General features: G+C 38.6%; 1 protein-coding gene across 2 annotated transcripts in view; it reads left to right on the top strand.

Annotated features, from left to right (window-relative positions):
• Positions 1-15,139, top strand: part of LOC126187376 (DENN domain-containing protein 1A-like) — a 286,790-nt gene that overhangs the window by 196,931 nt on the left and 74,720 nt on the right. The gene's annotated exons all lie outside the window — the stretch shown is intronic.

Here is a 15,139-nt window from a genome sequence, read left to right as displayed (position 1 = left end):
ATATCCTCTCTTCTCGTTATCCGCCAGGCCTCAATCTCTGCTAATTTCAAGTTGCCGCCACTCATACCTCACCTGTCTTTCAACGACATCTTTGCCTCTTTACTTCTGCCTAGACTGACTTCTCTGCCCAAACTCTTTGCCTTTACAAATATATACATGATGTAACTTACCAAACGAAAGCGTTGGCATGTTGATAGACACACAACACACACACAAAATTCCAGCTTTCGCAACCAACGGTTGCTTCATCAGGAAAGAGGGAAGGAGAGGGAAAGACGAAATGATGTGGGTTTTCAGGGAGAGGGTAAGGAGCCATTCCAAACCCGGAAGTGGAAAGACTTACCCTAGGGGGAAAAAAGGACAGGTATACACTCGCACACACACACATATCCATCCACACGTGGAATGTTTCCCTATATATATAATTTTATTGTCTGATCTGCTGATTTCACACAAGGCAGGTGTGTTCCCCGCCCCCCCCCCCCTTTCCTTGTATTACTACTTTTCTTAATATGGTAATGTACTGTTTGTCATACAAAACAATTTCTGTATCATTGCTGCTTCTGTCTGAATTGTACACATCCCTTTTTTGTTGTATAGATACTCTGATAGCTGCAGTGATCCGAGATTTCTTTAATGGCTTTCCATAATTGCATTTAAGTATCTTTTTAGGAACAGTACTTTCAAACACAAATACATGCAAAGTATATTGAGTCTAAAGCCAACATTTGGCTCATTGTAAACTTCACCACAGTAAACATTTTTAAGCTTCCTTTAAACTCTTCAGTTGTTTTGCATCTGGTTTCTTTGAGTGATTGTGAACTTCATGTTAAGATAGGTTATGTAATGTAGCTAACTGTGCAGCATGTATCACCTTTGCATGTTTGGGCAGTGTCTTAATGTTAGTGAGCAAAGGATTTGATTGTGTTTATTTCTTTTTCCACTTTTAAGCCAATCAGATTCTCAGTTGAGCAAAAAGAACACAATTCCTGCAAAAACTGATCATATGATGATTCAAACAGGAGGATGAAGTTTTGTTTTCGTAATGTTGGTATATATTCTGCTATAAGACACACCTGTGGAAAGCTCAGGCCATGCCTGTCTACAAGAAGGGAAGTAGAAGTGATACACATCAATTTGTTGCACAGTTTTAGAACATATTCTTAGCTCAGCGGTTATGAGGTATCTTTAACAGAATGACCACCTCAATGCAAACCAGCATGGATTTTGAAAACATCAGTCATGTGAAACCCAACCCGTACTTTTCTCACATGACTCACTGAAAGCTTTGGATCAAGGCAGTCAAATAGATGCTCTATTTGTTGATTTCTGAAAATAATTTGACTCAGTACCACATCTAGGATTATCATCAAAAGTTCAGTCATATGGGGTACCAAGTGAAATTTGTGACTGGATTGATGACTTTTTGGGAGAACGCAGCATGTAATCTTGGATGGAATGTAATTGTCATATGTAGAAGTAACATCAGAAGTGCCCCAGGGAAGTGTGTTGGGACCCTTGCTGTTCATGTTGTATATTAATTTACCTTTCAGACAATATTAATAGTAAAATCAGGCTTTTTGCAGATGATGCAGTTGTCTGAAACAAACTTCATAAATATTCACTCAGATCATGATAAGATTTCAAAGTGGTGCAAAGACTGGCAGCTTCCTAAAATGTTCAGAAGTGTAAAGTTGTGCACTTCACAAAACAGAAAGACATGATATCCTATGACTAAAATATCAGTGATTCGATATTGGAATTAGCCAACTCATATAAATCCCTTGGTGTGAAATGGAATGATCACATAGGTTCAGTCCTGGGTAAAGCAGTTGGTAGACTTTGGTTAATTGGTGCAATATTGGGGAAGTGCAATCAGTCTACAAAGGAGATTGCTTACAAATCACTTGTGCGACCCACCCTAAAATATTGCTGAAGTCTGGGGGACCCATACCAAATAGGACCAACAGGGGATATTGAAAGCATACAGGAAGGGCAGCACAAATGGTCACAAGTTTGTTTACTCTTTGGGAGAGTGTCACAGAGATACTGAAGAAACTGAACTGGAAGACTCTTCAAGAAAGACATAAACTATCCTGAGAAAGTCAATTAACAAAGTTTCAAGAACCAGCTTTAAATTCTGGCTCTAGGAATACACTACAATCCCCTGAGTATCACTCACATAGAGAACATGAGAATATGATTAGAATAATTATGCACACACAGAAGTATTTTAAACTATCAATCTTCCCATACTCAATAAGATATTTGAACTGGAGGAAACCCTAATAACTGGTACAATGGGACATACCCTGTGCCATGCACCTCATTGTGGTGTGCAGAGTATAGATGTTGATGTTTCTTAACACAGATTTCCTATGCAGGTTTGTTGGGTATTTTATGCAAACGAATAGACTAGCTTACTCTGAGTTTGTGGTCTACAGGAAGTCAACCAATTTGTGTGAGGATTTGTCAGTCTGATCTTTCATATACAGGGTGATTCCTTGATGTTATGAACTTTCAGGGATGATGGAGAAGGGTAAATGTATCATATAAGGCAAGGGACTCTTTCTTGTCAGGAAATGACTGAGTTGAAAGGTATAAGCAAAAAACATCTCAAGATTGGCCTTAGCCTCAGGGAGTGCTCAAACTCAGGGCCTCAACTTCCAAACCCTAATCATGACATGCAGAATTCCTGCTGATTAGTCCTCAGTACTCTCAGGTCTAAGTCTACAGTACAGTAATGATGAATTTCATTTAACTGCATGTTTCTCAAGTAGCTACATTTACAACAGTTTCTCAAAATGGTGTCCCAGATGACCAATGCGATCATGGCATCTGCCGTATCTGTTCTAATATTGCCAGTATTGTTTCAATAGCTTTGCAGGAAATGAGAAGGCTGGAGACTAGGCTCATTGGGTCATAAACTTGTGAAGTAGTGGCTGCCCACGAACTCCTTTCTCGAAGGGATCAGTATATGTGGATTGTGCCATCAAGTTAACTGGTGAGTAACTGAAGTTTAAACAACTGGTGAAGACTATCAGTGGACTGAGAAGGATAAGACATCTTGATTGACTATGATGTAAGTCTAGGCAAATGAGCAGTGAATGACATCAGAAATTCTGTTTGTGTATGCAGCCTCTTTTACTTGCTCAATTTCCCCTCCTCTCTATCTTCTGAGGCACCACCATTAGTCAGGTTTGTGACATTAAAAAGAAGTAGACTGTTTATCCACTAGTGGTTGATACTATTACTCACTCTTCATATTTGTTACTTCCTCTAAGTTAATCACAGTAATTTTTTCCCACTCCACAGTTCATCAGATTCTACCTTAGCATCTGAAACTCTCCCTAGGTGGTTTCTGTCAGTTCCCGGACATCATATGTCTTCTTGTAGAGAAAACCTGGACTGCATCCATTGTCATCATAAACAACAGGACACTGCAGGGATCATTTAATAGATGAAACTGCACACTGACCTTTAATTGTTCACCAGGCAATTCTTGGCATCCTAAAGTGTCTGCGACCCTAGTATTTGCTGACACTAAAAGCATTTATGGGGAACAAGGAATGCAGCAGTTGCTACAACTCCTCTTGGCTTGAGGAAGTCATGGTATCTACATCTGTACTCTGCAAACAACCGTGAGGTGCTTGGCATAGGGTAAGTTCCATTATACCAGTTATTAGCGTTTCTTCCCATTCTATTCAAGTATGGCATGCAGGAATGTAATGGAATGTTGATCCCACTAGCAGATTTTGGATTAGTGGCTGCCTCATAAAAGACTTTGTTGATGCCTTCCTGAAATTTTATAATTGTCTTGGGAAAGTGGGTATCGCACAACTCTGTCATTACTGATCAATTTATATTCAAGAAATTGCATGGTCCATGACTGCATGGCCCATAACTTTCTTAGCACAGATACAGTTATTTCATATGCAACATTGTACACTCTGATTAATGTTATCAGACAACCTAAAACACGCCTGACTTACGAAACACTGTTTATTTGCCCTGGTGGTATTCGTTATTTCACTGATGCAAATCACACAAATAAAAAAAATTGGGAGCATAAATATTTTGACCCAGCCAAGTCACAAATTTTATGTAAGAAAAATACTTTCAGGGAAACAAAATGAACACGAAAAAATATCAGCACATCATGATTATGCTGTCTGAAAAAATAACAAATACTAAAAGGGTCACACTACTGCACAAAAAAAGCAGGAGCAGGAATTCTATGGGTATCCCAGTGTTTGTTGGAACAACATATTTATTAATTTATCTTTATACTAACCACAGTTCAATCCTACATAATTTACTCAGTATGAGAACACCCCTACTGCAACAGCAGTAAAGAAAACTGTCTTTACTTTGATTTAGGTTTTGGTGATAGGTTTCATTTTTGTTCCTACCTTCTAATAGCTCAAATGCGTGCAACCAATCAATATATTCTCCTCATACTCAACATCAAATGACTGAAATAACAACATCAAAAAGCACATTGATTTGACAGACGTGACATTATGCTTAATACAAGCTTCTCCACAAAACTACTCTCTACAACTACGTTACATCATACAGATCTACTGCTTCACATGCAAACAAAATATGTATGATGGGGAAGATTCTCTTCTGTACCAACTTTAGAAAACAAATTTGCACAGATTGCCTTTGTCCTAAGACAATTTGACACCCCTGCTTCCTGCTAGTTCCTAAGTGATTCAGTGCACCTTTGTGCTTTCTGTTTCATACTTCTCTTACATCTCAAGAACAGGTCACCCTCTTTCAGATTAATTTCAGCTTCTGCAGGAGCTGTGTCAGTTTTTCCATTTGTGATGGTAGTTTCTTTATAGTCTGTGTTGCATGTCGGTGAGTTTTTCTGTGTATTAGCTTTGTATGATCTGTTGGCAGCTTCAGACTTTACAGGAATACCTACATCGTTACGTTAAATTTCTGAAACCAACCAAACACGGGAAAGCAATTATCTTAAAATGATGACAACACTACGTCTTAAATCTACACCTATATCTAATCCTATTTCTTTTCCTTTTCAAAGGTTGTAATTTGGTTAAGCTATCCTCATTGCCATCTCTGTTTTACAAACAGATTTTTCACTACCTTTGTTTTCCAACCAGTTATATCAACCCTTCCTGCTAGTATGTCACTGCCTACAGTAAAATCAAGGCTCAGCTCACCAGTCACAGCACTTCCAGAGTACTCATTCCACTACTCACCCAAACAATTTTTATTTTTCTTCATTTTGCACCAAAAGCAAGGACTAATGTTATACCTAAAACAGACTTACTTCAACTTTGTAGTTCCCAGCCACAATTTTATTGTATTGTGACCCTGACAATGTACTCCCTTCTGATCAAATGTCAACCATAACATTGATGTGGTGATACCTTGTCATTCATGTAGTATCTTGATGGATTCAGCTACACTCACATAAATCTTGTTATTCGTTACATAATGTCAGCGATTCATGTTCATTGTGTGTCCTCTGTGTCCCATCCAATTGCTATCCCTTTTGCATTTTCAATTATTCTGTGCAACTACTTGTCTTTCTGTCTTTTCAAAGTGTTACGAAGGATTATCTCCTAATTTCTTTCTTGCTTTTTGAATGGCACAAACCTTGGCTCATATATGTATTTCACCAGAAAACTATCATATCTGCAAAGGGGGCCATCTCCACTGTATGGTAGACAATTGTGCAATGTAGTAGTGCCTATATTCCATACTCCTAGATTTCCAGAAAGTTTTTGACACAGGGCCATGCTGCAGATAGTTAACAAAGGTATGTGCAAGCAGACTAGGTTCCCATATGAGTGAGTGGCTTGAAGACTTCTTAAGTAAGAAAACCTAGTATGTTGTCCTTGGCAGTGGGTGTTAATCAAAGACAAGGGTATTGTAAGGAGTGCCCCTGGGAAGGGTGATAGGACTACTCTTATTCTTTGTATTCATAATTGACCCCTGGTGGACAGGGTGAGCAGCAATCTGTGGCTGTTTGCTGATGGTACTGTGATGTTTCCAGAGATGTTGTTGGCAGATGACTGTAGGAGGATGCAAGTTGACTTAGACAAAATTTCTAGATGGTGTGCCAAATAGCAGCTTTCTCTAAAAGAAGGAAAATTTAAAGTATTGCATGTGCGTAGGAAAAACAATGCCATAATGTTTGAATATGGCATTAGTAATATGCTGCTTGATTCAGTCACGTTGATTAAGCATCCAACCCTAACATTGCAAAGCAATATGAAATGGAACAAGTGCATAAGAATAGTAGTAGGGAATCTGACTGGTTGACTTTGCTTCATTGGGCAAAATTTTGAAAAGTGTGGTTCATCTGTAAAGGAGATGAGGTATAGAACACAAGTGCAACCCATTCTTGAGTACTGCACGAGTGTTTGGGATATCAATCACTTCAGATTAAAGGAAGACATTAAAGCAATTCAGAAGTGTGCTGTTGGATTTGTTACTGGTAGATTTGATCACCATACAAGTAGTACAGAGATGCTTAATGAACTCAAGTGGGAATTGGCAGAAGGAAGACGATGTTCATGGAACACTGTTGAGAAACTTTAAAGAACCGGCATTTGAAACTGACTGCAGTACAATTCTATTGCTGCTAATTTCCATTGTATGTAAGGACCATTAAGAGAAGAGAAATTACAGAAACCAGTACCTTTATATTAGAAATATTGACATTGACTGTTGAGACACTTGGCCCACTGTGACACAAGGCGGTGAATGGCTGTCTCATAAAACTCCTGGGGCTGCAATGTTAACCAGTTCCGCATGTATAGGTGGACATCTTTGTCCGAGGTGAATCATTTGCCCCTCAGAGCCTTTCTGAGGGGAGCAAAAATGGCGTAATCACAGGGAGAGAGGTCTGGACTGTATGGAGGGTGGCCAAGAACCGCCCATTTGAATTTTTGCAGGAGTACCACGACTGTGTTGGCCATATAAGGTTTTGCATAGTCGTGGAGCAGAATGACCCCACGGGTGAGATTGCATGGTTGTTTTGATTTGATCACTTGGCGAAGGATTGTCAAGATTTGTGAGTAACGCTGGGCATTCACTATTGTCCCGTGCTGCAGGAAGTGAATCAGAAGGAATGAATTTTTGATCGCCTTGAAAAGGCTCTGAGGGGCAAACGGTTCACTGTGGATGACCACGTCCAGCTGTACATGTAGAACTGGTTAACATCGCAGCCCCAGGAATTTCATGAGACAGCCATTCATTGCCTTGTCTCACGGTGGGACAAGTGTCTCAACAGCCAGGATCAATACTTCTAACATACAGGTACTGGTTTCTGTAATTACGTCTCCAGCTCATTTCTTTTTGAATGCTCCTTGTACATGTAGATCTTCATGTAGCCTCATGCTGCGATTTTCTCTGACCAGCCACTTTGATGTAGATGCATGTCTGCACTACCCACCCCTTGTGCTTTCAATCGCATCAAAGAAATGGAAAGTCTCAATGAACTACTCGTATGTCATCCTTTCAGTGAACTACTTTTTTGACTACTTCTCATGAGCACCTTTTGTACTTGAAGAGTCCACCATGCCGAACTCACCAGATGAAAATGTGGGAGATACTTTCCCCAAAATTTCTGCATTTTTGCTGTGCTCTGTCCTGGAATATTCTACTTGATCCAGTCATTTTAATGTTACTACCACCTATGTTCGATATGACCGTGCAGTAACCAATCATAGAGGACAGGTTACAGCACTAACAGTGGAGAGTATGTAATAAAACGACTCGGGGGATATGGAAAACAGTGCAGTTGTTGTCATAATGTGGAAATGGAATGATTTATCTGATGTCCATTGATCATTGACTTTTGGGTGAAGGGTAGAAGCACTTCTGAAACAGCCAAGTTTGTTAAGTATTTGTGAGCCACCATGGTTAAACTATACAACCCATGTCAAAATGGCACTATCCAAAACCAGTGCCAAAACAACTGTGGTGCACCACAGGCCATAGATGACAGGGGTGAACAGTGGCTGCAGATATGTGTAAGGGCAAATAGATGTCCAACTGTTGAGCAACTAACCATCTAGATGAATCAAGGGGCTAACAACTGTCTCCTCAATGACCATTCAGTGAGAGTTGCTGTGTATGAGCATTCGCTGTGGGTTCCTGGTTCACGAACACAGGCTGACTGCTGTTCATTGGCGATGAAGGCTGAAATTTGCCCACCAGTACCGCAGCTAGTCATCCACTTAGTGGTGAAAGGTGGCCTTTTCAGATGAATCAAGTTTTATGTTTCATTGGACAGAAAGCAGACACCCTGCAACAATTGTTAGAAAATTCCATGCCAGAGCAGGGAGAGTTATTGTTTGAGATCTTTCTGGAAGGCACAGTGGATCAAAACAGTTATGCAACTATCCTTATGGACCATGTTCACCCTTACATGCAGTTTGTTTTTCCTCTGCCAATGCCACCTATCAGCAGGACAATGTAACATCTCACACAGCTTTCAGTGTTCGTGTGCAATTCGAAGAGCATCAGGAAGTGCACCAGGATGAGTTACCGTACTTCCGTGGCCACCAAACACCTCGGATATAAACCCAGTCGAGAGGCTATTCACATCATTGATCCTCAACCAAAAAACGTAGTGCAGCTTGCCACGGCACTGGAGTCAGCATGGCTCCAAGTGTCTGTCGATACCTTCCAGAACCTCATTAACTCTCTTCCTCCATGTCTCGTAACAATCTGCATTACAAAGCGTAATTATTCAGGCTTTTGACAGGTGGTCACATTAATGTGACTGTAGAGTGTGGTATGCAGCTGCTAATTCTGTGGTGAATTCTGTGTACCATATTTATTGGCATACAAACCCACTTCTTTCCTTCAAAAATAGGCTCAAAGACTGGATGCCTCTTATATGCCAGTAGCAGTTTAAGATAAGTACCAATAAGCTCCATTTATTCAAAATTTGTTTTAGTTTGACCAATTCATTGTTAGCTTCCTTGCGAATTTTGAGCATTCCAATTCTGTAGAGTTCAGTGGATGCATATGCGCTGTTGGTTTTTATAGTCAAGCAACAGTTATTGTAGTGTATAGCGTGGACATTCACTTCAGTCGTACCTGTATTATGGCTTTAGTCGTACCTATATCGTGCTTTTATTTGCGAACTATGACTGAAAAATGGAATTGCTATACTATATTGCACTTAATCTGCAAGTGGCTGCACATACTAAAAAGCATGGAAACAGGCCTACAGGAAGGCATTTCGGGCCACCTCCAACTGAGAAAATGATAAGAACTTGATGGAATCAGGAAAATCTTTCAGAAAAAGCACCTCACAGTGCAGATAATCTGAGAAGTGAAACTGTTAAATGGCCAAAACTTGAAGCAGAACTCAATACTTGGATTTTAGAGAACAGACAAGTGGGAATTTCAGTTTCTACGAAAATGAACATTCATCAGCAAAAGTAGTATACAATAAGAAAGGGATCGCCAACTTGACTGGTTCAACATCACAGTGTTAAAGATGTGTGAAGTGGTATCGGCTTTGTATGTGGAACAAGATAAAAATATCAGATCATGCCAGCCTAGTATCAAGAACACATTGTTGAATTTCATTGATTTGTCATTAATGCAAGGAAAAGAAAAAAGTTAAAACTTTCACAAATTGGGAACATGGATGAGACTCCACTAAGTGTTGATGTGCCTTCTAACAGAACTGTGGATTCCAAATGCATAAAAAGCACTATTTCTAAAACTTCAGGGCAAAAAAAGACTCATTAAACAGTTGTTTTATCCTGCTGTGCTGATAGGACAAAATGTCGCCACTTTTGATTTTTAGAAGAAAGATGCTTCCTAAGGAACAGTTGCCAAAAGGAACACTTTTCCATGTACACAATAAATGCTGGATGGATTGAGCAGAAATGAAGTTGTGAATAGATGACATTTGGTCTAGGCAACTGAAGAAGTGTGCCCTGTTAGTATGGGATCAGTTTCATTCTCACAGAACAGAAGACATTAATAATAGCTGAATAAATTTAAGGGTCAATTAGCTGTAACTGAACTAGTTTATTTCAACCATTAGAGATATGTATCAACAGACCATTTAAGGAACTTACAAAGTGGGAGTGGAACAGATGGATGCAGTCTACAGATTCTTAAACTACACTGCCAGGAAGGAGGAAGAGACCTAACGTTTCTCAAGTTTGTCAGTGGGTCAAAGCTTCATGGGAGTCTATAAAAACTGGAACAGTTATTAAATCATTTAAGAAGTGCAGAATCAGTAATCCAGCAGATGGTATAGAGGTTAATTTATTGTATGAATACTCAGTCAGACATGGTAGCTTCGAATATTTCTTCTTTCAGCTCTCAGGGTGAATTTTGTGGATTTGTGACAAAAATTGAAAGATGAGCCCTGTGCCATACTTTTACTGTCTAGATATTTGATGTACATGCACACAAGTGTTATAACTGTTTTGCAGTAGATGTATTAAGTGAGAAATATTTTCCTTAAAAAAAGTCTGAAAAAGGGTTGAGTCTTTTACGTGAGTGTGTCTTATATTCCAGTAAATACGATATTTCATATGTTCCACAGAAGATATTGCTACTTTTACAAGAACTATAGCTTTGCACAAGAAATTTCTGATAGTTTGCACTTCCCTTAACCTGGAAATAATTGTCAAAGTTACATAAAAATTTCCTCAGATTTACTTTCCAATTTTGTCCATATATTGGCAATGAAATATCCACACTGATGGTATTCATGGGATTGTGCATACTTGTGCTCTGCAGTATCACTTAAACAGAGTGCTTTGTTTTAGTGTCACAACTTTGTGTATTACTAGCTTTACCTGTGTCACTTTATAGTCTTCTCCATCCATAAAACTGGAAGTTAATGGTCCAGTTGGTTCTTGTCCCGAACTTGCTTGCTGGAATTCAGAAATCTGCCTAATGTGCCTCACCTCCATCTGTGACCTTTTCATTCTACACAGTACTTAAGATTGAATCCATCCTGCAGATTGTATCTGACCACAAAACCATGTGTATTACTAACCAAATTTAACCATATCATATGAATGCATAGACACCTGCGGGCAGTTTCATCCTCAATAAAAGCATTCTGGATATATTTTCACATCATCTTGTAAAATATTTAAAAGATTAAACTGTGCCAACTTTCCAGCAGAATAGAAGTGGCATATTCCCATCAGAGCAAAGACTGTATACCCTGAGGTGGGCCACTGCACCCCAACTGAATGTCAGTAAATTTTAGTATTTTATAATATGGTGCAGCAGTATGCCCAGAATGCTTTTAATGAGCCATAATTAAATCAAATGACTAACAACCAGAAAAAAGAAAAACAAATGAAACTTACGGAAACAATCATTGCTTGATAAAAGAACAAAAAACTCAGCAATAACAGCATCAGGATAAACCAGATGCATCAGAAACAGTTGACCTAAGTTCAGACTTGAATGACAAATTTATTTATTGCTACATACTAGCTACTGTATTACATGTTTGTAAGCAACTTGCATAATCAAAATACAAAATAATATTTTTCTGACACAGGCTGAAAATACTCCCATCAGTACAATTAATCAAAAAAACTAGAGCCCCAACTCGGGCAAAATTATGTAGTAATTCTCCTCTCCTGCGAATTGCTTTATTATTATTATTAGGACACCAGACATGAATGCAAACCATTGCTCTAAGTCGGGGACCATTTACATAAAGGAATAGCTACTGGGAAGGAGCAACATTGCGAACATAAAATAAAAGTTTCTTATTTAGCAGTTTTAATGAAATGAGGAGTTCAAAACAATGACAGATACTTCTTAGAACACTTGGTCTGGTTGGAAAATTAATCAAGTGGCAGTTGTGAGAGTCGAGGCATATGAAAGGAAATCAGTGATTGAGAAGGGAGTGAGGCAGGGTTGTAGCCTACTCCCAATGTTATTCAGTCTCTATTTTGAGCAAGCAGTAAAGGAAGCAAAAACCAAAAAAAGAGTAAAAATTCAAGTTCAGGAGGAAGAACTAAAAACTTTGAGGTTTGTCAATGACATTGTAACTCTCTCAGAGACAGCAAAGCACTTGGAAGAGCAGTTAAACGGAGTGGACTGTGTCTTGAAAGGTTAATATAAGATGAACATTAACAAAAGCAAAACAATGATAATGGAATGTAGTCAAAATAAATCAGCTGATCGTGAGGGAATTAGATTAGGAAATGAGACACTTAAAGTAGTAGATGAGCTATTTGGGTAGCAAAATAACTGACTAAAAGAAGGGATTGGTTGATAGGACACATTCTAAGATATCAAAAGATCATCAGTTTAGTATTGGAGGGAAGTGTGGGGGGTAGAAATAGTACAGGGAGACCAAAAGATGAACGCTGTAAGCAGATTCAGAAGGATGTAAGTTGTGCAGTAGTTACTTGGAGATAAGGAGTTAGAGTAACATGGAGAATTGCACCAAACCAGTCTTTGGATTGAAGAAGAAGAAGAAGAAGAAGAAGACGACGACAGCAACAATTATCATGTAGTAGTAGCAGCAGCAGTAGCTTTATTCATCAGTAGATCTCTTTTTACAAGGATATGGGACATGTGAAAGTATTTACAAGTTTAGACCAATTTAAAATAAGTTAATTCATATGGACATACATTTACAGTGCCACTTTACGTGCCACTGTCATTACCTCCCTTTTCTGTTCATAGCGTACGGTTCACGGGAAGAACGACTGTCTGAAAGCCCCCGTGCGCGCTTGAATATCTCTAATTTTACATTCGTGATCTCCTTGGGAGGTATAAGTAGGGGGAAGCAATATATATTTACAGACTTCTAGTTAGAGACAATCATTAGATTTACTCCTGGTATACAATACTTTTTTTACAAATAACTTATTAAAAATGTAATGCCACACTGTTCACTCATATCTCACTATCAGTCACTGCACATACTATACACACACATTGTTTCATAACACTTCACTCACTACACACTAAAACACACACACACTGGTGATCTCTGGACCATTTTCTGTACCACAACTTCATTGACATCTACATCTACATTTATACTCCGCAAGTCACCCAACGGTGTGTGGCGGAGGGCACTTTACGTGCCACTGTCATTACCTCCCTTTTCTGTTCTAGTCGCGTATGGTTCGCGGGAAGAACGACTGTCTGAAAGCCTCCGTGCGCGCTCAAATCTCTCTGATTTTACATTCGTGATCTCCTTGGGAGGTATAAGTAGGGGGAAGCAATATATTCGATACGTCATCCAGAAACGCACCCTCTCGAAACCTGGCGAGCAAGCTACACCGCGATGCAGAGTGCCTCTCTTGCAGAGTCTGCCACTTGAGTTTGCTAAACATCTCCGAAATGCTATCACGGTTACCAAATAACCCTGTGACGAAACACGCCACTCTTCTTTGGATCTTCTCTATCTCCTCCGTCAACCCGATCTGGTACGGATCCCACACTGATGAGCAATACTCAAGTATAGGTCGAACGAGTGTTTTGTAAGCCACCTCCATTGTTGATGGACTACATTTTCTAAGGACTCTCCCAATGAATCTCAACCTGGTACCCGCCTCACCAACAATTAATTTTATATGATCATTCCACATCAAATCATTCTGCACGCATACTCCAAGATATTTCCCGTTTGCTGTCCTGAAAAACTAAGTCAGCATCCCTTTGCAATGAGTGAGATGTTGAGCTCAGAATGAGGAAGTTATTTGTATTTTGCAATGCATAGCTTGGGGCTAAGTTTTTGTAGAAAAAGGAAAAAAAGAATGGAGAAAACATAGTGTGAAGGTGTTACGTGGAATGTTGGATGTTTTATAATCATCATTATTATTATTTATTTGTATAACATTTTTTTACCAAACCCCTACCCTGTTTTGTTTAAGTAATCCTTCAATGTATAAAATGTTTTGCTTAACAGGTACTTTTTAGCTGCCTTTTTAAGAAAGTGTATTTTTGGAATTTCTTTTATCTCTTTGGTAATTTATTGTACAGTTTTATGCCTTGGTAGAAAATGCTGTTTTGAGTTTTATGTTTATTTTTTTCTTGGAAAATGTAAGTTGAGTCTAGCTCTTGTTCCATGGTCATGGACAGAACTGTTTGTGCAGTAATTACCAATGTTATTTTTAATGTTTACAACTGACTGGTACATGTATTCACATGGAGCAGTTAAAATCCTCAGTTTTTCAACTGATCTTTACAATGAGTTCGACTACAATTTTTGGTTATGATTCGTATGGCTCTTTTCTGGAATTTGAAAATTGCATTCATATTTTGTGCATTTGTTCCCCAAAAAAGAAGTGCCATAGCCAAGAACTGAATGTACATATGAATAATATGTAACTAAAAGACACTGCATGTTACACGCTGTTGGTAGGATTCTAAGGGCACAACATGTTGACATTCTGATTGCAAGTACCATTGTGTGTTCAGACAACTACTACTGAGAATCAATATTCATTCCTAGAAATTTTGCATTTTTACACAGTCTATAGAGGTGCCATCTACATTTAATTTAACATTGTCATTTTTCCTCATCAAACTGAAGTTCATGGCATTAGTTTTCTTTATATTCAGTGTCACTTTATTGCTTATTGACCAGTCATAAACTTCCTTGAGAGCTTCAGTTGTTTTCTCTGCAAGGAACTTATTGTTTTCTCAATGACTATAATATTGTTATCATCAGCGAAGAGGATTTCTCCACCATGAGTAACACTACTGGGAAAGCCATTGATTTATATCAGGAATAGTATTGGTCCTAATATGCTACCTTGTGGAACCCCTATATTAATTTATTTTGGTTCTGATAAGTGTTTTACTAAATGTTGGATCTATTTGAAGTATGTGTTATCTCTATTCTTTGCACCCTACCAGCTAGGTGTGATTGAAAACAGTCATTAGCTACCCCTCTTATTCCTATTGCTTCTAATTTATGTAATAGACTCTTGTGGTCAACTGTATCAAAGGCCTTAGAAAGATCCAAAAATATGTCTGTGATACACTCATCTTTGTCAAGAGCATCAAATACAATCTTTGTGAATTCTACTATTGCTGATCTGTACTTTTGCCACTTTGGAAACCAAACTGTAATTCGCTTAAAAGATTGTATTTATTCAAGTAATTCATTAACCTGTCTTTC

This window comes from Schistocerca cancellata, chromosome 5, assembly GCF_023864275.1.
Source record: "Schistocerca cancellata isolate TAMUIC-IGC-003103 chromosome 5, iqSchCanc2.1, whole genome shotgun sequence".
Lineage (NCBI taxonomy): Eukaryota > Metazoa > Arthropoda > Insecta > Orthoptera > Acrididae > Schistocerca > Schistocerca cancellata.
Note: the sequence above shows the minus strand (reverse complement) of the source record. Positions and strands in the feature narration are given on the sequence as shown.